The sequence below is a fragment of the Xiphophorus maculatus genome, chromosome 22, assembly GCF_002775205.1.
Source record: "Xiphophorus maculatus strain JP 163 A chromosome 22, X_maculatus-5.0-male, whole genome shotgun sequence".
NCBI classification, from domain to species: domain Eukaryota; kingdom Metazoa; phylum Chordata; class Actinopteri; order Cyprinodontiformes; family Poeciliidae; genus Xiphophorus; species Xiphophorus maculatus.
Genome location: NC_036464.1, coordinates 16,344,850 through 16,368,043, shown reverse-complemented (window position 1 = coordinate 16,368,043; position 23,194 = coordinate 16,344,850). Strand labels below are relative to the sequence as shown.

The following is a 23,194-nucleotide window of genomic DNA, read 5'->3' as shown; positions in this document are numbered from 1 at the left end:
CCCAACTGCTAAGGAATTTCTGGGGGTCAAGAATAAGAGCGTTTCACCGACAGCTGTCAATTATTTCAGAGTTAAATCCATTAGTCGAGCCTGCCCGCACCAGCTGGAGCGGAGCTTAGATATAATACCACTGGAGGCAGTTTGCTATAATTCACCTGTCACTTTACAACAAAGCCTAGGCCTTTATTCCCTACAGCTTAACCAGGATGGGAGGTGAGCGGTTGGGGGGGAGAGAAAACTCTACATCAATATGGTATAATTAGCTACCGTGCTAATTAAGTCTCGACTAATGATTGCAAAATAGTCCAATTTAATAGAACAGCTCCTACATAAGAGAAACAGATGGAGGTCTTGTTCTCAAAGCTGTTGGAAACACCAATGCAATTTTTAGAGAATTCCTCTGACAGTTAAATAACTACTAATCCCAAAATGGGGGTTTATTTCATCCGATTAACTCACCTGCATCCATTTAAAAGGCTAAATAAAAAGAGACACAGAGAGGACAATGAAATTTAACACAAGGACAGAGCGTCACAGCCATCCGACTCATGGAAATTAAATTGCCACGAAGAGTCATGACACAGTGTACAGTTGTAATTGTTGTGAACAGATGGGCATAACTACGATTGTAAAAGCAACTGGGTTTTCACTACAAACTGGCGAAACAGTCATTCTACATATCATCAATATCGTCAAAAGAAAGAAGAAAAACAAGCCTAAACTTTGACAGTGAATTTGAAAGAAGGCAGCCTTTGTGTCAAACCGTGTAGAGAAAACTGTTGCGAGGTGTTAAAAGCTGTTCCAAATAAAACATGAATAATTTGTAATGAACGCTCCTTCCTGTCCATTGGGAACAGCGAGAATCTTAACAAACAGCCTCGCTTACAAGCATTTGGAGGTTTAAACTGCATCTTCATTGAATTAATGTGCTTCAATTCCCATGTATTATTCAAGACCATGGGCTTGTTGAGAGTATCGTTTCTGTTTAAGAACAGCAGCAGGAGTAGTGTCTACTTTTGTCCAAAAAAACAAGGTGTTTTGTTTATTGTATATAGGTTGCATATTTGCTTTACTATTTCCTTAGTATTATTTTTTTCACATAAATATTTCAAAATCATACAAGTTCAGATCTTAGGCCAGACCAGGTTAAATCACTTACCTTTGCTTGTCATCACTCATTCAGGGTGGAAAGAAAAGGCTTTACTGCAAAAAACTACCTAATAACACACTCAAATCCATTCTACAACCCTTAACTCTCTGTCTCACCTTTATTTCTTAAGATACATAGTAAATGAGTTTCTAGGTGGAGGTTAACACTCCACAGAGAAGCAGATACATATCTAATCCTTTTTTTTATTAAAAAATTATCACATTCACATATGTAACTTGATTTTGATGCATAATGTGTGTTGTATTTTGAATCTTGACTGATAATGTACATTTGAATGTATATACCTGCAAGCAAAGCTTTATCATCTAATAAGTTGAGTGGAGAAAGAAACAAGCAAGGGGAATAATGTGTGTTAATAATTTCTACCATTCGTCTAATTTAATTTCCTAACAAGCAACTGATATGTGTATTAATATTCATGATATTGCTTTTCAAATAGCTGCAGTCTATGCGCCAAGGCTAATAATGTTTACATAAACAGCTAAATGCAAACAATAAACTTTATTCCATTTGTTTTTCTCTTTAAAATCTGTTTCTGAGATAAGAGAGAAAGAAAATCCTCATCTCAATGCATATTCAATTTAATATTTACAACGATTTAATAGAAAAAAATACTTTTCAGTTGTTGAAAGTCAAAAGCATACCCTTTACTCCCGTACATCCTGAAAAAAAAGTTTCTCAACTGTTGAATGAAAGCCACATGTTGCATGGAGTTTGACACAAGCTTCGTAGTTGACACAACAAACTGGTAATAAGGGACAGTGTGTTTTGGTCAGAGAGGACCAAAAGTGGTGAGGAACTGGATGGAGCCAAATGTTGGACAATGATGGAAAAAGACCCATACCTGTCAAGAGTGAGGTAAATGTCACGGTCAGACAACGGGGATGTAATGGAGGTGTCCTATCAGCTGTTAGTCCCCAAAACAACAAAAAGTTTAAAAAAAAAAACTTGCAAAACGCGCAGAGGGTCCACTCAAACCCTCTTAGGATGGCAGGAGAATTAAAGGATGTTTGATAAATACAGCGTTTTTATAACTACTCAAGGTAACATAGTAATTCTATTGTGCTAAGTGGCACTCTCTGGAAAATACATAATACTTCCACTTTAAATCGAAACCTCATTTTCTGCTACCATAGCATTTCTCTTTCAAATGCAACCCTATTCTTAAGGACATCCTCATCAAAGCACTAGCAACAAATGCCGCAAATTCCCACACAAGAAAACCTGGAGCCAAAAAAGATACGAGCAATACCATAAATCCAAGTTTTATCTTGAATTTTCTTTCTGGACAAATGGAGCAATTCTTCTTTCTGAAGCTTCATTTTCCTGGACTGAATGTATGCACTCAGCCATTTAGTCCCCAAACTCACTGCCTGCGAGCTCCCTTCAGGCTACCCAACGGGAGTGTGCGCACACACACACATGGAAGGGCAAACCAACACCTTCATACACAAAAACCGAAAGAGCTGAAAGCTGCAAAAGCAGAGGCAAAAATTGCACTGTAGCACTTTAAGGGCTATATGCAGGATAATTTCATTACTCATTCATTTAATTCAGTGATAAAAGAAAATAATGTATGTTTCTAATTGTCCCACCATATTTAAGAATAATAAATAGTATAGGTTTACTGATAAGAACACAACTGAAAATATAGGACACGATATCTGTGAAAATTTTGGAAAAAATCACTTGATTTTTGAGCAGACAGGCGTAACGACAAATAATTTTCCATCAGTAACTCTCTGGGTCATGTGAACTAAACTTCATCATTTGCTCCCAAAGAACAAATAAATCCTCAAGTGTGTGCAATTCTTCTCACCATAATAATCTAAATATTTGTGCAAACATTAAAACTTTTGCAAGTCAGTGATTGTGTCGGAATTTTTAATTAGCCAACTTTCTATCTACCAGCAAACTGTAGGAGTGGTCTTCCGATTGCCTCCTTTGTTAAATAAACTACCCATTTAAAAGTGCAAAGTCTAACAGTGACATATATCAGCACACAGAGCTGTGTTTAGGGCTCCAGTGTTTTCAGCTTTGACCTGGTTGGACTGCACAGAGCTCCCCTGCTTCCCCTCAGCCCCACTATAAAAGATTAAAATTATCTCTGTGCAAATGGCAATGCTGGGGTGTCTGAGTCGTTTAAGTGTCAGGGGACATCAATAGTTCGGCACTGACAGCTTGTGTGATATTGAGAGGTCAGAGCGACTGAGACAGCAGGCAAGTAACTGGGAGGGGAAGAGGACAGTAGAAAAAGTGGGTGGAGGGAGAGAGAAGCCACCAAGACAACATGTGGGTTTGTATGTGTGCAAGCAGAAGAGAAATTAAGAAATGAAGTGATATGGAGAGCCAAAGAGTCTTAAATCTGATTATCCCCAGAAACAATGTCTCTATAGTCGTCATAAACAGCACTTCCTAATCTTCTGCCTCTTAACCCACAATGTTACGAAAGTGGCTGTTACAGCGAGGCTTATCCTCCACTTAAAAATAAGCATATTGTATTATAAGAAGTATTGGTGGCTTGTTACGTAATATCATATATTGTCATTACAATTAAAATATTCAAATCAGTAAGAAACTTGCAGAATTAACTGAAGCAACACAACTGACAAACCAATGAAGTGAGAATATGCATGAGTCTAAGGATTTCAAAAATGACTTGCTTGCAGAAAAAATACTTCTTTTTTTTGCCTATACAGCTTTTGCCTGCTGTGTATCAAGTTGTCTAAAGAATGTGAATTTAAATCAATGTATTGATCAGCAATGTGATATCAATGTAAGTGGCAAAAGAATGATTATACAATCTCTCAAGCTGTGACCAGTTTCAGTCATTGTGCAAACATTAATTGTTTGCGTTTGATGTGAAACTTATTTATTTCTGCTTTGGGTTGACATTAAAATAATACAATTCTTGGTTTAATAGGGGTCTTAAAAAAGTAACCTGTAAACACAGACATGTAAAGATGCATTAGGTTACTCATTGCTAAACATGGGCCAGCATAAGGCTCTCACAATATGATAACCTTAATCTGAGCTGCTAATTGACATAAGGCCGGATTCAGAACTAGACTGGGAACAAATTGCCACCACCGATTGGTCGGTTCCTGTCAAACCCATAGAATGATGGACAGGTGGCGTCATGTCATGATATTACGCCAGCCCTGTGTCAGTCACTGATTTTGATGGATAATTAATGCAATATTAAGACCAAATTGTCCAACATTTTATTGATTTCTCAGTCAGCTAATTTTTCAATTATTATTTTTATTTAAAAGTAATTAAATAAACAAGCAACATTCAGCAACTAATAAAAAAAGTAATTCAAATAATGTCAGTAATGCTGTTCTGTAATATTGGAGTATACAATGAGTGTTCTTTTAGTCATTTTTAAATGAAGAAAATCAGGGAATACATTCAGATTTTAAATCTATACTATCTTTGTGTAAATAGCAGAAATAGAATTAAGTATTATCTTGACATCTAAATTAAACATGACAAAATTAACATGGTCTAATTACTGGCTAGCATTTCTATTTTGGCACATTTATCAATCAGAGAACAAGAAACAAACAGCAAAGATCCTCAGGGGTATCTTTACATCTGATGGTTGCGCTTCTAATTTTCCAGAACCTTTTAACAGGTTTTTTAGTCTCCAGCTACTCTTGAGGAAAATGTTTGACGCCTCTTTAGCCAAGAACAGCTCTGCTGCTTTAACCACTTTGTGTCTAATGGGACAGGTAACACTCAGTGGGCTTATAATAGCTTTTACTGTGCTGGAGCCCCTCTTGACCAAAAGACAAGAGAGACTGTAAAATTACTGAGTGACAAAAAACAAAAACATTAAAATTATTTCTGGTCTCTTAAAGCTTTTAATTATGTTAGTCATACAAGCCGTAACTTCTCATGCTTCTAGTAATAGGTAAACTGTGAGACATCTGTGGGACAGAAGCAGACAACTGCATGGGTATTTTTCTGTACTTGTAGTTCTTTCTTCTGGTTACCCATGCAGTTCGGTGACAGCAAATTCTCATGAGACATGCCTCACTTGGACATAAAAGCTAAAGGGGTTTGATAATTGGATCACATGGGGACTAAAGCACTGCCACCAGATCTGTTACAGGGAGTCCCAGAGGCTAAAGAAACTAACAGGATTTAATAAAAATGTTCCCCCTTTCTTTTTTCTTTTTTTTTAAACCATAGTCTCCCCTCTTTTTTCTCTGCAAAGTTCATCTTAGCACCGTGGGATAGAGAGCTCCTTTGACACCTACCACAGGTTATTACTTTTACAATCACAGACAACCAGACCTCTAGGGAGTCCATTAGCACCTAGAAGAGCTGTTGACCTCTTCAACTAGCCCAGAAAGACATTAAACTTTCAAACTGAATGGCATCAAGTGCTAATAATCCATCAAAAACTGATGAGCAAGTTTGAGAACTGCAGTCAATTAAGTGGCAGACTGAGTAATTTCTGTGGACCCTAATTGGTGTCAAAGTCTGCGGACTGTGATGGGATAGTGTCTTTTATCACTCAGGAAAATCAATGCTCAAAAGAAAAAAGACACAACCACAATTCTCCTTACTTGGTTGAAAGAAACCCCTTGAAAAAATTTAGAGTTGTTAAAGAGAAATTTTAGGTGGCAGTTTACTCACAAAACTTCTCTTTTCTTGTTTACTGAGAGTTTTAAGCTTAAGGCTTGTACAGAAAAAAACTTTTTTCACTCTTGGACTTTTTTATTTTCTATGTCCCGCCGCAAAATTCTTTTAGGCTTGTTTTTTTTTTTTTGTTTGTTTTTTTTAACACTGTGCTGTAGACCGCCGCTCCTCGTTTTTGGCACTGCAGTGAAGATGCTGTAAGGATATAAAACTGAGATGATTCTATAATAAATAAGAAAAAAATCATATTGGGATGGAGGAATAAGCAGCAGAGGCTACATACATTACTTTTTTATTAAAAAATGACAGAAATCTCAGTGCTCTGTAGGCTCGGAGCCCATATTAGCTGAATTTGGTTAATTATGCTTGGCTTTCATATTCTTTGGCTAGAATTGAGTCAAGCTATTTTATTTCCAATATAATACTGGCTGTGTTTCATAGAAGCACACACTGCCACAGCTGCAAGTACTTTGTGAACAAAGTTCTTTCCTGTGTCCTGCAGTTAGAGGGCCTCTGCACCTGTGGACGTGCATGCTCGTATGTGATGAATATCTATTGCAAGACATTCACAAACGCCGTTCAATATGGGCAATCAGACAAAGGTGACTTGACAAAGACTGGAGTTGAAGGAGGCACAGTGGACCAATTTTCAAGAACTCCATTACCACACAATGTAGAATACATGGGGAACAAGAGGAGCAGCAAGACAGATGTCAGGAAAATGGCAAATAGGCAAGCCCAAATCAACGGTTTAGGCTTAGCAATTACGATTCCATTTTGAAGCACGTCAGATGCTGTGTCTCCTGAAAAAGCAATTTCACCATGGATTGAAAATAAGATGTTGTATGCATTATTTCTTTATGTTTGATACACCTATGGCAAAACATAATTCCAACATTTAATAAAATTAAGTCTGTGTACTTAAACAAGATTTTAAACAATTTTGATTCAAAACTACACCAGCATGATTTGTGTGTGTTTGCATTTTGCTTTTCATTTGTTTGTCTTTTAAGAGTATTGTATATATTGTTTGTTATTTATCCAATTTCACATGTTTTGTGAATATTGTGAAGCATGCTGGTCAGATGATAATCTTAAATGTTCAAATCAACATCTTCCTCCTGTCACATTTTCTGTTCTTGTTTTTTGGACTAAAGATGGACAAATGACTGGCTACTTTTGAAAAAACAAAATAAAATAAATGTCATGGACATCCAGGGTTTACACACTCAGACCTTAAGCTTCATGGCAATTTAGTTGAATAATACAACTGTTTCTGCATAGAAAACATTTTTTTCTCTCATATTTGGAGGGTGAAATCATATCAATGTATCTGTAATAACACTCTTAGGGATTTAGATATTATTCAGAAGATTCTGATCTTGTCCCTTTTTTCATACATTCTGTAAACTGATGTGCTTAGATGTTTGGTGTCAAAACACTGCCTTCTTTACCACACAAAGAAAAATCCCCTGCCTTGCTCGGTCTTGTTGCCAAGTAGTAAGTAACAAGTAATTTAGTTGTCATTTCACATATTAGAACACATACTGAAGCAAAATATGTATTTATTAAGTAATATCTTTCAAGTTGGGATGTGAGCAGCACCAGCCACATTTCTTGGACCCTAGCAGTAGGATGACTTGCTGAAAAAAAGTTTGTCTCCTTGGTTACCAGGTGATGGTCTACTTCTACTTATACTGAAACATATTTAAATCCAGCTGGATTCAAAGTGTTGTTATGCAGCTGGTCAGAAACACAGCCTGGTACAAACATTAGAGATAAAATGCAGTGGCATCATGGTTCTTTAAGTTGTACTCAGCTAATGGTTCTGCTTCTCAGCTTCCACCTTCAAGCACGTCACACAGTGAGTGCTCCTCAGCTGTTTCCCAGGCAGCTATTCCTAAATATCAAGCCATCTAATAAGTTTTCATATCAGTGAAGATTAGCCCTATCTCCATCCAAAATCATGGATTTTATGAAAGGGAGTCAACTATTCTTTGATATGTTTATTTATTAGCATATTTATCCACATATTTATTGCCATCAAATCATAGTTTTAGAGACATAATTATGTCAAGTTAATATGTCTGATGGACACGAACTAGAACCTATCTTGCAACGTTGTTGCTCTAATTATTAGCAAACAATTTTATAAAATAATACAGACATTTTTGGATTTTCAAATCATTTTGCTAAAACCAAGATAAAAATTGGTGCTGATTTATGCTCACTGGAAGCCTGTCCAGCCCTCAAACCATGATTTTAAAGAGCAGATGGATTTTTTTTTGTCACTGTGGATTTGTCCTTTTGTTGGTAGAATGCTGAGAAAAGAGTTGCACTTCTGCTCAGCATCCACCTTTTAATGATATCCTGTGCAAAGATCTCCTCAGTGATGTGGAGAAAGTTTGGTTCTGCGTGGGCAAGTCCTCTGTTCTTGACAGGAAAAGGTTCCTGTCCAGTGTTTAATACATGGACATTGATAGCAAACACTCAAAGTTCTAGTATAATTTGATTAAAATTAAACAAAGATAAAACACTAGAGCCCAGCATTTTCATAGTTGTATAGCCTTGCTGCCCATTAAATAGCACAGTGAACTTGTTCCAGGCAATTTAATGTCACTATCTTTTTATAAATATATTCTGCTCCTATTTGCTGCTACCTTAATTGGCTAGAGCCAGCATCCCACTGACGAAAAAGGTAACCTGTGAGACAGCACTACCTCCTCCTACTCCTGTCTGAAATCTGACTCAAAATGTGTTGTAGTGTAACAACAATCATCATGCAGCAGTTTGATCCACTTGGTATGGAAAGTGGACACTCTGTAGTGGACCTACAATATGTGAGAACATTTCCACAGCTTTTGGGGAAGCATGTATTAATTGTCACTTTACAGATGTAATAATGCTAAGCTGCACTGTCTCAAAATTAAAACCTTCCCCAGCATAATTGTTCCTAACAGGGTCTGGTAGAAAATGAACCCAAAGAGCGGCAAACTGCAAGATATTGTGACACACAGAACATCACTTGGAAAAATGCCTTAAGAACATGTGGATAAGCATTAAGGTTCATGCACAACACACAGTAGATCAGCTGTGAAAAGTACAAGCTAACACCCTGAAACAGTTGTTTTCACACTTTGACAGACAAGTGGAAGACAGTGAAGAGCTGAACCTGCTGCTCCAGCCCAGCAGGTTTTCACTCAGCACCATGATCTAGTGAAATCTCTGGTGAGGAATAGCAACACTCTCAAGGCCACATGCCCAGATGAGTTGTTAGGATGGACAATAAAATCTTGTGCTGACCAATTCAAAAGAATATTTTTATTTTTAACCTCTCACTACAGATTACTGAGTCTCCCATGTCTCTATTATGTATGAAGAGAAAAAGCCAGCTGTCACCTGTGACAACAGCCATGTTGGGTTGACCCTCCAATGGACCTTACCAGAGAGGCCGCGTTTCATTGGCTGATGCCCATTCTACGTGGTCACGTGCGTGGCCATCTCACAAACACACCGTTAGCTTCCCGTTAGCTAAGTACAACATAATGGCAGAACTGATACAACTTCTACACCTTGAAGCCTGTCTGCTACACAGTCTTACATTAACTAAACAGATCAATTTCCAATGTGTACTGTATCTGACATACACTAAAGATTTTATTTTAGCAGAAAAGGCTTTGGACTAAACTGTTACTCGTGTTAGCCACGTTAGCACCAAGTACAGCTAGTCAATCAACCATCGCTGTGTTCAGGGAAGCGCTGATTAATAATCGAGAAATTAATATCAAGCCTGGAAACTTGATATCGTAACGGACTGAATGTTATGTTTTTAATGTAATCTTTGCTCGTTGTTACGACGCGCTCTCCCACGTGCTGAAGCAGGCTGCTTATATCCCGAGGACGCGCTGGGCCTGGCGAATCCTGGTCCCGCCCCTTCTGCTCCGCCTCAGGACAAAACACAATAACTGACGGACGTCACACTCGTCTTACAGGGTGCAGGCGGTTGCCACGGTAACAGGTGTGCTTAAACTACAGACTCTGCCCATTGTAGTAGCTGATATATTCTGAAAATCGGGTAGCAATGATGCACTAATCCAGTCATGTTTACATGGAAACAACGCGCTGCGAGGCTTTGTTTGTGAGACTTGCGGTCACGTGGGTCGGTTGTGGGCGGAGCTTGGTAAGGTCCATTACATTACCCTCTTTCATTTGGATTATAATTAGTTTTACAAAAGGGGGGACAATTAATGATGAGTCCTGTTCGCCTGGAAAATATCAATACATGTTTGAGATGGCATTTGTAGTCATTAGCTTCTACATAAACAGGTACTTGAGCTTCAGTACCTGAGGTTGCTCACATTACAGAGTGAGCAACCTCACACAGTAATGTGTGTCCTGCTTTAATTACCAGCAGGGCACAACTGGTAAGACAAGACAGATGTCTAAACCTGAACAGATGTGCTCTGCAAGATTGTGTTCTGATCCTACTTCTGTTTATGCTCATCTCATGACTACATCCCCATTTATACCTCAAACACCAGGCTGTTGTTCACTAATAACAGCAATGCTTATGCAACAATGTTGAAGAACACTTGATGAGTTCATGGGGAATTGCATCAACCCAGGACCTGAAGACCTCACACTTCATGAGAAAGGTTCAATCTCTCCTTCCTGAGTATTTTCAGGAGGGCAAAACTTCCATCGAGGCATCATTGAAAGTTTCCAAGTCTGTGTATGATTTTGAGGTATACCAGCAGCCGCAGCACAAGGCGGGAAGTACTTGGCACAGGTGCTGAACAACAGTCCAAAAGACTTTGGAAGACAACTCCCAGAACTTGACTCAGTGTGTGTTGATCAATGTCTGAAGAAGCCCAGCAGCGCTCCCACTCAGGGAACAGACAGTTGGTCCCCCTGCATTCATGACAGAGATTTAGATGTATAAGAAATCAAACATCCACACTCACAAGTTCTTCCTCAGAGCCACGACCTCCATCAATCCCACTGCACTCTGCCACACACATCGAAACAAACTTCACTTTTCACTTACTATATCTCCTATATTTATTATTACTTCTATTTATATTTATTGATTTTTTCACATGCTGGGAGGATCTTACCATTTTTTACAGGACAAAATTAGAAAGATAATATAATTCTAATACATCTTTTTTAAAATGTATTTATTCTATCACCTGAGCTCTTACGGGTTGACTTAAATTCAGTGATAGATGTTTTTTTTTTTTTTTTTATCTTTGTGACATATCTGATTAAATAAAATAAATCATGTTGAGTATTTGACATCGTCACCTTTGCCTACTGACTTTGTCTCAAAAGTAAAAAAAACAAATCAAAAAAAGGAGAGATGAATAAAACACTAAAAGTGAAACGTACATAGACTATTTTTATTTTTTATTTTTTTGCTAAACTGGTGCGTTCAGCTGCAAATTTCGCTTTAAGAAACACTGATGGAAGTTTGGATGAAACCAAGCTAGTATGTACATATTACATTGATGACTTATTCTTCCACCAAAGCACAACCAGTTTATGTTTAAATTAACTTTGGAAACAAAATGAATTCTTTTAAACCTTCCTGGATATGAAGGTTTGGATATGATATAAAAACCTGCAAAATTTAGAATCTTTTGACATGTTAAGACCTTTTAAGCATTTTTGAATACATTCATAATTAGATTTCAAGCTTACAAAGTTAAACACAGTGATAAATTGTGATTAATTACAGCACTAAAGTGTGATTAATCTGATAAAAAACATGTAATTGATTAATAGCACTAAAGTACGTATAATTTAACACTCTGAGATGACATTCAAACTTTTATTACCAATAAAGAAAGAAAACTTCTTACCATGACAATTGAAAGAATTCATGTTGGATCAAATACAATAAAACTTGGTGTATTATGTATGTGGTAACTTTATCAAGGTCAGAAACTGGATTTTGCTTACCTGCGAATGTCCTTTGTTAAGCAAAAGACCTTGAATACTGCACCTCTCTGCACACCAGGAGCCATTGTTCCCTTTAGAGAACAATTCTATTATCTTGGCATTGGGTTGATTTTTTTTTTTTTTTATGCTTAGAACGTATTTATCTAATATGTTAACAGAACCTGGGGAAATGTCTAAAAAAAGAACTTATGAGAGGTGAAAATTATTTTGAAAATGTACTTTTAATCTGACAAATGAGCCTCAATGGAACTCATATTCTAATTTACTGAAAATGACTGTATACGACCCTATTAAATTCCTAAAGGAGGTAAGGTTGAGAAATCATGAAGCAGATGTCAGGTAAATGTATCAGTGGCAAAATAAAAACAATACAGACATTACCTTGATAGTTTTTAAAATGCTTTTATAAAAATAAGTGAAACAATGGCCTCTTTTTGCTTGATCACTCACCACCTTCTTGATTTTCTGATCTCTCCCTCATGTCGACACAACAACCCAGCATATACTGTAAGTGATTCCACTTTGAACCTCAGTCATGTTGCACAAAATAGCTGGATCTTTTTTGACAGAACTAATTTATTTAAGTTCTGTTTATCAATCCATGTTTGTGAAGTCCTATTAGTTGGTCTGTTTCATATTCATAAGGGGTGTACTTTTAAAGAGGAATTGAGTATTATTGTATATAACTATTTACTTGATTAAAAGTAAATTCCCCCCCAAAAAACATCAAGTAGATTTCATTGTAGGAGATGATGAATTCTACTTTCTGTAATGGTTGTGACACATACTCGTTTAGAAGAAGAATTACTTTATTCATCCCAGCAGGGAAATTATTTTGCAGTTACAGAAAGAATTTTTATACACAGATAAACACACACGACAGGAGCTGCGTCTGCAGGCAGCCAGCTGAGCCGGCGCCATTTTTGAAGGAATGCGGCAAAGGTCGTCGGGACCGGGAGTCGAACCCGTGACGTCCGCGGGTCTAGGGCCTCCAAATGTGGGGCATGCTAACCCCCTACGCCACCACAGCACGCCCTATTATGTCATGTAAGTCACATTTTTCTTTCTTTTTTTTGCTCCATGGTATAAAATTACAATCACCATTAGCAGACAGGACCCTTTTCATCTAATCTGCACAGAACAAACAACTCCAGTCTTTAGAAAAATAATAAATTGAAATTAGCACTGACTAAAATTAACATAACTATACATAAATATGGGTGAACTTTGCCCTAAATGCTTGCATAAATCTTATCTATATTAGGGTCAACTGCATTAACACCAATATAGACTATTGGCTTAATATAGCTGTTTTAGCAGCAGATGTGGGCTTTCGTCTAGTTTCAGAAATAGGATGTGCAAACTCAAAATGTGCATGCATTTGGCATCTGCAAATAACTTTTTGAATTTGTCCAATTCTGTAGAGTCCACTTGATTTATCACAGCGAGACACGCATCCTAATGACTGGGCATTGTTAACTGCTACTCGTACAGGTGCTGCTACTTGACATCAGTTCACCAAGTCCTTTTTTTATTCTTCACTGCAGGGTTTACAGCACAATTGCTGCAGTGAGTTTTGCTTTTGAGCCAACTCGAGCATAAAAGTTATTGCAATGCCTAAAACCCATCCTCTTATGACAACAGTCACATCCCGAATGGATGCTCACTATCTAGGGAATGGCTAATACTGACAGGGAACCCCTTAAAAATTTAGCAGGTCAACCCTGGACAAGCTATTTCACGATGGCAAGAGATTCACTTAGGACCGAAAGCATCAGCAAATGTCAAGGTGAATCATCTTTCAAACATAAATAAAACATAAGAAAGCATTGCCTGAAAACCCTCAGTGGTCTTCCCTGTCTGATTCAGTATGTCTGCAAAATGCCCCACTGTAGTATGTCTGACCAAAGTCACTGTAAATGAATAACAAAGAACTGAAAAAGACAGTAATGGGTACGTGTTTTAGCGTAACAGAAGCAAACAACAGAAAATATGAAGATCTTGAGGTAAAAGCACCTATTGAAAATTCTGTTGACTGTGCATTATACCACCCTTTCAACAAATTATGGACAGTAATGCCCTAATAATATCCAAAGGACTTTGTTTTATAAGAACAGAATCCTGCCTACCGTATTTTCATCAGCAGCACAATAGTCTATCAGCCTCTAAATGAATGAATGTAATTTAGTTCTTCTTTTTCTCATTACCTTTTTTATTTTCCTCACACTGTCTGTCAGTTTCCATTATATTATTCATTGATGCATACTTTAAACAGCTTACAAACACCTGGGGTTGGGATGTTGAAAAAATGGAGAGCAGGCTTGTTCTATGGAAGATTTTTTTGCATTAATGGGGATATTTTCCTGGATTTGATCAAATATGTAATTTTCCAGACAGAAGATGGCACAAAGAGAAATTCCAATGCAGAGTTCCCTGCATATTGCTTAAATTATATTTTACTGAGGGGAAATGATAGATTTGATGCTTAAATAGCTATGTGTGAGTTGGCATAGTCATGGTACGTCAGGTACATGTGTTGTTTATAATAACAATACAGAACTTATATAACAGGATAAAACAATAAACAACAAAATGATGGAGCAGCAATATCCAGTATTTTCCTTTCTTTGGAATGTTTATTCCAAAGAAAGGTCTGTTAATCTCAGGGAGAAATAGTCAATTTTAATCAATTTTAAATTTGCCGCAAGACCTAGTTTAGCCAAGTCAATTAATATTTGTAACTTTAACTTGGACCTATTTGTTTTGTCAAGGCTTAGACCAATCAAAACTCCCTGGTCTAAAAGTTTGAACCTTAATATCTTAAACAAACAAGATGGTAAACAAAGCAAAAGTGCCAGAATCTATAAACTGAAATTCAAAGACGGGTTCATTTTATTCAACATTTTTAAGCTAATTTAATTTTTTTTTTTTTTTATTTAAAGCAGAACTTTGACAGAGCACACTGTGGGAAAGCTGCTCATTACACAGGGAAGCTGCATTGTTGATAGACTATCACAGAGGCAGATGTAGAGTGGAATTTAATCTGTATAACAAAAAATAATGTCATTATTGACAATAATGAAAAATGGTATAATTCACTTTGAAAGTTTCTGCACTTACATATACTTATTTGTGCAAATAAGAGTAAATTGCCATACAGCTCAGTTTGGAAATCACAGGACAAATTTGTGAAGAAATCTGTACTGCTTAACCTGGGAGAGAGCAACATATTTTAGTTTTCATGCAACTGGTTAGGCTTGCTAGTCCAAATGGAGCGAGGTCAGTCTCATTCAATACAACATTCATTATAAAATTCACAAATAATAAATGTGTGACATAAAGATCAATTCTCTGATATGTGGAAATGGAAACTATTAGAGAAGGAATAAAAGTCAAACATCACTCTGACCTGCTTGCTTTTCTCCCATCCTCTAAGAACCAGGAATGTAGTTAAAAACAGCTTTTCAAATCGTTCTCAGTATTTCCAGATGATCTTCTTTCAACTGTTTCAAAAATGGTCTGTTTGAAAAAGGCTGCACTCTAACATTACCATAAAAAACAATTAGACTATTTTCTTCCAAAAAAATGTAAGCTCAACAGCAATAATATTGCTCTGTTTGCAAAAATAACCATGTGCAGCTTCTCCAGGCATTTTGCATAATTGTCCATCAGTCTGTAAAATTCAGCCATCAAGGATTTATTATCACTTCTCAAATCGCACTTCGGTCGGCTGCAAGTTGTTAGAGGATTGTGGTCTACCACTTTTAAATCTTCCTTACAGTGCAATGTAATTTACATCCGCGCATTCATCTGACAGTCTTCCAGTTTGTTTGGAGCCGTCAGAATTGTTAAACGAGCAGATATTTTTGAGCAAAGAAAAAATCTGATTGATCTTTCTCCTCCATGCATGCACAAAATCATAAAAATGAATGAAAATGCATTTGAAAGTCAAACTGTCATAATTATTCGCAATTTGATATTAGCTATGTGACTCTGATTCCAATAAGCTTCTCTGTGTAGTGAAATTTTGGAGCTCCGTCTGAAACAGAAGCGTATATGCTCAAAGAGCAACATCAAGGAACATGCTGCACCGTTTGCATCGATACCTATCAACATTAGACATAAACAGAAATGAAGAGTCTGCCCAGGAGAGAAATGATACATGTTTACGACAGAACTGCATACATTATAAAGTCTCTAAGTACGACATATAGCTGTTAGGAAGAATGTGGGAATGCATAAACATATCTTGGATGTCTTCACAGATGATAGTATATGACCCAGTCATGGCCTAACCTCCCACAGTACTAATTTTACCTTTTTTTTTTCAATTCCAGCCTTTAGTAATGAGTAGCATTTATCACTGCAAAGAAGTGTCAGGTGCATACATGAGAAAAGGACAGCAGGGAGAAGGCAAAAGAAAATGGAAGGAAAACTAATTGTGCTTCTCCACTGCAGTGACAGGCTGGCCTGATGAAATTCACTACCTTAATCATCACAGTCAATAAGTTCTCCATAATTATACCCTCATGGTGTTTTTTTTTTTTAATTATGCCTTAAAATGGACATAAGTCAAGGTCCAGCAGTTGGAACAACAAAAGCAGACGGATAATTTTTTTCTTCTTCTGGACACGAGTCGCAGGTTTTATCAGCTAAGCTGCACTGATACAGCTTGGTTAAGATTTGGAGGATCAAGGTTCTGAGCATCCACTGACATTGTCGCTGCATGTTGACGATACGTCTGATGCTGCTACTTCCTTCCCACCCTCCTGTGATCACAAAGACTTGATGCTGCTGTGCTGCACTGTGTACTGCAGCTTCAGATTGGATTTCCCTACAAGATTGCTTGGGAGAGAAGCCATCTTACGGTTTAACACTTCAAAAGAAAACATGAGAAATGAGAAGGAAGCAAGAGAGCAAGAAAGTTTGAGAGAAAAAAAAAAAAGAAAATGATAGACATCTCGGGAAAGGGAGCATAAAAAATTATAAGGAGGAAGACTGGATCTGCAAAGAAACAAAGGAGGGGAGTAGGTGAGAAAATATGAAAGAAATCTAAAGAGAGAGATAGTGGGTGAAGGCAAGAACTTGCTTTCGCAACAGTTGAACTGCCAAGAGCTAGTATTTTCATACTGAAATAAATTGTTGACAGACAGACAGACAGACAGACAGACAGACGTAGGTCGGTCGGTCGGTCGGTCGGTAGGTAGGGTGCACACTGGGAATAACAGGATGAACTAATTCACACCCATACATGGACACAGACACATAAGATGTAAGTGAATCAGTAAAGCAACTGAAAAAAAAAAAAAAACATTTGTAGGAGGTTTCATCAGTTTTCATGTCATTGTGTTAATGAATTTGGACCGTTTTAAAACTAACATGTGCCATGCTTTTGTTTAGAAACATAATCCACCCAGTTGTTTAAGTTATGTGGGGTTATTCTTCTTGCTGACATATACTTTTTGTCAGAAAGCACTGCTGCGGTGTATGTCACAACCAACAACAAACACAAGTTGTAGATTATGGTAAAAATGCACACCCTATCTTAAATTTAAATTATGACAACTAACCTAATTTCACAACTGAAACAGGGACATCCGGTGAATGGAAAGGTCCAGCTGTGCCCCATTTTTACTTGCCTCAGGTTTGGATTTGTTTTGACTCAGAAACTCCAAAGCAAGCAGAACATTTATTTATTTATTTATTTATTGCATTGACCTCCGCACTAAACACTAATATTGTTCATAGACAAAAACAAATGCCTTAGTCTTATTAATTTGTTGAGATATCTAGACTTAAAGTGTTAGAACAGGGATTTCATAACTTGGAGGTGAACTATCCATTATCATTACAGCTATGTAGTAATACTGGTATGTGTTAGTTCTTCAAAAAGCAAACCATAAAATAAACTTATGTTTTATTATTTATAATGTAGGAAATTCATTTTACTTGCTAAATGCTGTTACTGATGGATTGTTAAGTACATCTGCAGACGGGCAGTTTTTTAAATTTTCCATTAACAAATATACCAAGCTATCAATTGATGAAAACTACAAAATAGCAAAGGAGGGCATAGGAAGGAAATGACAGCTTTAATGTGTAAGTCTCAGCAGGAAAATGTAAATATCTATGAAATTAAGTTAGTTTCACATAATAATTCATACTTATGACTGACCAGCTTACTTTCCAGAGTTTGCAAACCAATATTTTTTGTTAACCTGCTTTTGTAATCAGATGGTCTGTAGTTAGTTGGTGTGAAGGTTGAGGATGCAGAGTAAAGGACTAAATGAAGGCAGATGATTCACTGTGGTAATCCAAGAAGGAAAAAGCCAAAAGAGAAGAAGAGTAAACAGATGGTCTTTGTGTAACAAAAATAATGCTAAGCATCATTAGATTATTCATTAACACAATGCATTCTTGATAAATCTTTTGTTTCTTAAGACTCTAATTAGCTTGTGGTGCTCACAGTCTTATCGCCTTGGACATGTTTTGCTAGCCATTAAGTTGAGGGATTTGTTACAATCATCAACTACCATGGCTAATGTTTCTAATGGCACACTGGAAACCACAAAACACTTGAGTACCAACAGCTTCATTCAAACACCTATTTTGGTTTTAAAAAGTCTAGATAAAAAAAGCCATATCTTTGCTTTTAGTTGTGGAAAATACAACTGTAAGACGGTAACATTTATGTTTTTCTCTTTTAAAGCTTTGTTGAGACAAGTGATGCCTGTTTTTCAGACCCAAGACAACTCATTTAAAGCTGAAGTTCTCACATGGACTCGTGAAAACTACATCAAGTCATTCAGGCAGTGCTGATGATGGGTCAAGGAAAAACTACATCAAACTGTAAAAATTGCATCTGTCATTAAAAGATTCATTCTCGAATATCTCTCCAATATATGTCAAGTCTGTGTGAAAAAGGGACAAATAATTTCTTAAACTTTTAGATTCAACACAAACTCTGCAGTACATGGTAAATGTTTTCTTGTTCATTTGAAGATAATTACATTTTCTTTAGATTTCTGGGAAAATGTTAGGATTTCATAAAACTTGTATTATTACTCAAATTTTTTATACTGCAATAACCTCATAAAAAAACAAAGCACATCTTCTGTCAGTTCTAGGTTCATAATGTACATATTATGCTGTCTTTACCAGGTCCTAATCTTAAACAATTTTCACAAAGAATTCAAAAGTGAAAATGTTTTTGAAAAATAAAGTACACTTCAAAAACCCTGAACACAAAAAAAGTTAAAACATTTGAATTAAAAAGGTTTAGTTTAGTTTTACTATAGCTATACACAATCAAAATGTTCATATGTAGATTATGTCACTATTTGCTCAAAAACATGTTTTTACTCAGCCTGCCTCTTGTTTTCTTTTCAACTTTTCAGGTGCCACAGCAAGACCAAGTCCGGTACTCTGAACTTCCACCATATTGCATTAGTTATAAAACAACTGTAAACTGTAAAATACCGTAAGTTTCTCATTCACATAGCCTTAACTTTTCTTTTCACATCTTATAATTTATATGACAAAACAAAGCAATTGTAGGAAAACATAAAACATAACATACACGGGTTAACAAATGCACAGAGTTGAAAGTGTGCAAAGGATCAAAAAAGTACCCATTGAAACACAGATCCTTTTGCTGAAGTTCTGTTACCACTCTCCTAATAGTTACTCTTCTATATTTTTATTTAGGATAGTTCTGAAAGGTGACATTATTAATTTAATGTGTTTGTTTTGTGTTATATGTACAATCCACAAGAGAACCCATACACACTAAGGTCAGAATTACTCTGACTTTAGTCAGAATAAGCAAAACTGATTCCAATTGACAGAAAAAGTTAATTTTCCATCTTCCCCCTTACCTAAGAGTTCCTCATGAGATTTGGCTTGTTATATTCTGCTGATTACTAATGGTGGCTCATTAAGCCAGTCACTACCTACACCAAGATAACGAGCCATGGAGATGCACTTGATTATTAAAAATACACAAAAAAATAAATAAATCCCTGGCCAGAGTTTGAATAGATTCAGTTTTTCTAACATTTACTGTGTTAAGAGCAAAGCTCAAACACTACACTAAAAATCACCACCAGTAGGGCCATTAGGAACCATAGCAAAGTCAAGCTTAAGCAAATAAAAACATTTTAAAATTGTGAAAATTCCACAGTCTGTTCCTGGTTTAGTACAGACATTTCATCTGGCTGTGAAAACTAAGACAAAATCTGCACAGCTTCTATTCAAAGCTATGAATAACGTTTTCAATCAACACACCTTAAGCTGGCCAAAACTGGCAGTACAAGGGAGTAGTTGGCCTGAACAGCTGTGCCTTGGCCAAAAACACAGCTTGACGCAAAGCAAGACATAGTTTATCATGGATAATATCTTGTGATTCTCATGCAGCTGCAGCTGCATTACAAGGTAATTTATTAGTGTTGTCACACTGACAAAGCAGCGCCAAGCAGACACAGCTTAACAAAGACATCAATAAAATCATAAAAAAAGATCTATGCACTTGTTTATCCAGTGGTTGTAATTTTGAGAATATTGTAACATCATCATCAAGTGTGACATTATTTTGTATTACTTTAAAGCAGCACATTTACCATAAGTAAGCTCTACCACAACTTTTCTCAAAGCAGAAGGTTCAGATTAGAGGTGCTGCAATATAACAATAACAATTATAACAATGCATATTTCTAACACAGTGTCCAAAAAGCCATAGTTTTTCTTTTTTTACACCTCAAAAGTTAATTGCACCTGAAATTAACTTTGAATTGAATTGAATTTAAAACTGGTTTATTTCAGTTTTTAATTCAGAAGGCCAGACTTGTATATTTTATTTTACATTATATAATCATCAAAATAAACGGAAATGCAAGTCTTATGATTTGAACTGAGATACTAATTGAGTCAGATTTCTTGTTTATCACCATAAACCTAGCAACTGAATGTTTCATTTCTAAAATTCATTTTCTGTTTGAGCTAATGTGTTATTTGCTAAATAACATATGGCAGATTGGAGAGAGGGTGGTGAAAAACAATTGTGGACAACAAACCTAATACATAAGAGTGTTTTAGCAGTTTATTACTATTTTCGTTTAAAATACTTTCCTCTAAATTAATTATTTCACTTTCACCAGAATCTACCTCACGAAACCCTAAGACCTCATTAAAGGCTTAAAATGCACCTTAAGAAATACATTTAATTAAAAAAAAATAATTTTTTGCAGAGGACTAGCTAGTGCTGATCAGCAGTCCTCAGGCAGCAACAATGAAAATGCCAGCAGATCAATGTAATATTGCTGCAGAATTGGTGCCCTTTTCAAGATGGCTATTTAAGATAGACATTGTCAAAGAAGGACCAATCCAATTATCAGCAGCTTTATGAGCCTTCAATTTGCTGTTTCCAAGTTAATAATTGTGTCACAATTTGGCCTAAGTGGCTTAATTGTTTGTTGTTTGGGACCCTGGCAGGAGTGAATTGGAAAAGAAATAGTAATCTAAAGAGTATAAAGTGTTACTAAAGGACAGATGTATTTTCTCTGTGTGAATATTTTATAGTAGAGCATAGAATGTTATTTTGATTCACGGTCAAGTTTTTACCCATATTATACTGGATTAACTTGGATTTTAGGGAGGGGAGTTTCTGTGAAAGTTTGCAATGTCTACTTACCCCTCCTTTTTACTCTGTGTGCAGCCCAGTGGGGTTATACTGAGCCCATGTGCACTTTAACAAGTTTTTCTTTGTGTGGTTTTTTAAATTGATGGTCTGACGGGACAACCCCACCGCTTCCTCACTGTCTGACCGTGACATTTTATTTTAAGACCACGGGAGGGTTAAGAAGACACGTTTTAAATTAATGAAGCGATGTAGATGAACAATTATCAGAAGTGAACAAAGAAAAACTCATGACATCACCTCACCATTTTGCCCATCACCCTGCAGATTTCACAAGAATATACACTTACAAGCCAGTTTATGTACAACTTTTTAACTTAACCAATAGCGTGATCAGAATTTGGTATAAACAACATGGGAACATTGATCACCACTGGTCCAAGCTGGTTGTGTTAGTGCACTGGTGCTGGGGATATGGCCCCTAAGTCAATTCTCCACAGAGCATGACTTTAACCTCTTCTTTAACCAGATAAATTTGTCTCCATTATCAGAGTTTGTGCCATTCTTTGCCATTTTTTGTTACCACTCCATTGGTAATGCAAGCTGTGCTAAGGAATTTGATTGACAGCTGACTGAATTCTTTGATTTACAATTTCATGAATGAGTGAAGGCTGGACATCGCAAACTCCAAACAACATTTCAACCACTGCAGTGGACTGATGGACATGGAGTCTGCTATCAAAGAGCTGCTCAGTGTGGAGAAGTGTAGTATGAGCAGCACAGGGAGCATATGCATCAACTTTAAGAGCAAAATGACCATGATTTTGCAGCTATGCAAGCAGCACACCTCTCTGAAAAACGCACACGCAAACGAGAAACAGCTCTGGTCAACACTCTGCAGGAGTTTCAGATCTTTGCCGGCTGATGAAAAACACCGGGACAACATTAATTTGCTGTGATATGCATATTTTCCTTTTTTGGGGGTTATTTTTTTTCATTAAAGTTCATGTGTGAATATTGGTGAATATATTTTGACTACATTGCTTAAAGTGTCATTGAGGAAGTTTTGGATGAAAAAGCTATGTAGAGATGAAGAAGAGGAGGCTAGTTCTACTGAAGGACCGCAACCCTGTTTCTCTGAGTCATATAGTTCAGGAAGCAACAACGACTCTGACATTTCTGGGAACGAAGGGTCCAGCAGTGAAGGGCTGGAGCTGGACATCTGTCACCTCCAAAGCACTGAATGGTAATGAACGGATCTGTGAACATAATAATTATTCATAGCTACTTTTGGTTTAATTCAAACAATCCATTTAGTGAAATAAATGGTTCAAGTTCTGGTTGCGTTCCAACATGTTCTGAGCATGGCATGGAACTAGAAGAGAGTGAAATTTCCTACGGTCAAAATGAATACTAATTGTGACCAAAAGCTTCAGATAAATCAAATTTTTGTTGAAATCGCTCACAACTTCCTTGCTTCTGTGTACTCTGGCTTAGTTGTTTGTTAATCCCACCGGCAACAATTGATGCCGAGTATAAAACCCACATTTTCACTAACATAAATAACGTAACATGTAATAATTCATAAATACCATGTGTTAGGGAGGTCCAAGGATTGAAATGCATGCACTTATTTTGCAAGAAAAAATTTGGGATTAAACGGGATAACTTACCCTCATTATGTCACAAGATGGCGCCGTTGTTTGACCCAATTACTAAAGACGAAAACACTCTGCATTTATAGTATTCGGCGAGAAATGTTTATTATTAAA

The 23,194-nt window shown here is 36.7% G+C and overlaps 1 protein-coding gene across 8 annotated transcripts in view; it reads right to left on the bottom strand.

The window, feature by feature from the left end:
• LOC102234462 (protocadherin-15-like) overlaps positions 1-23,194 on the bottom strand; it is a 175,772-nt gene that overhangs the window by 139,982 nt on the left and 12,596 nt on the right. The gene's annotated exons all lie outside the window — the stretch shown is intronic.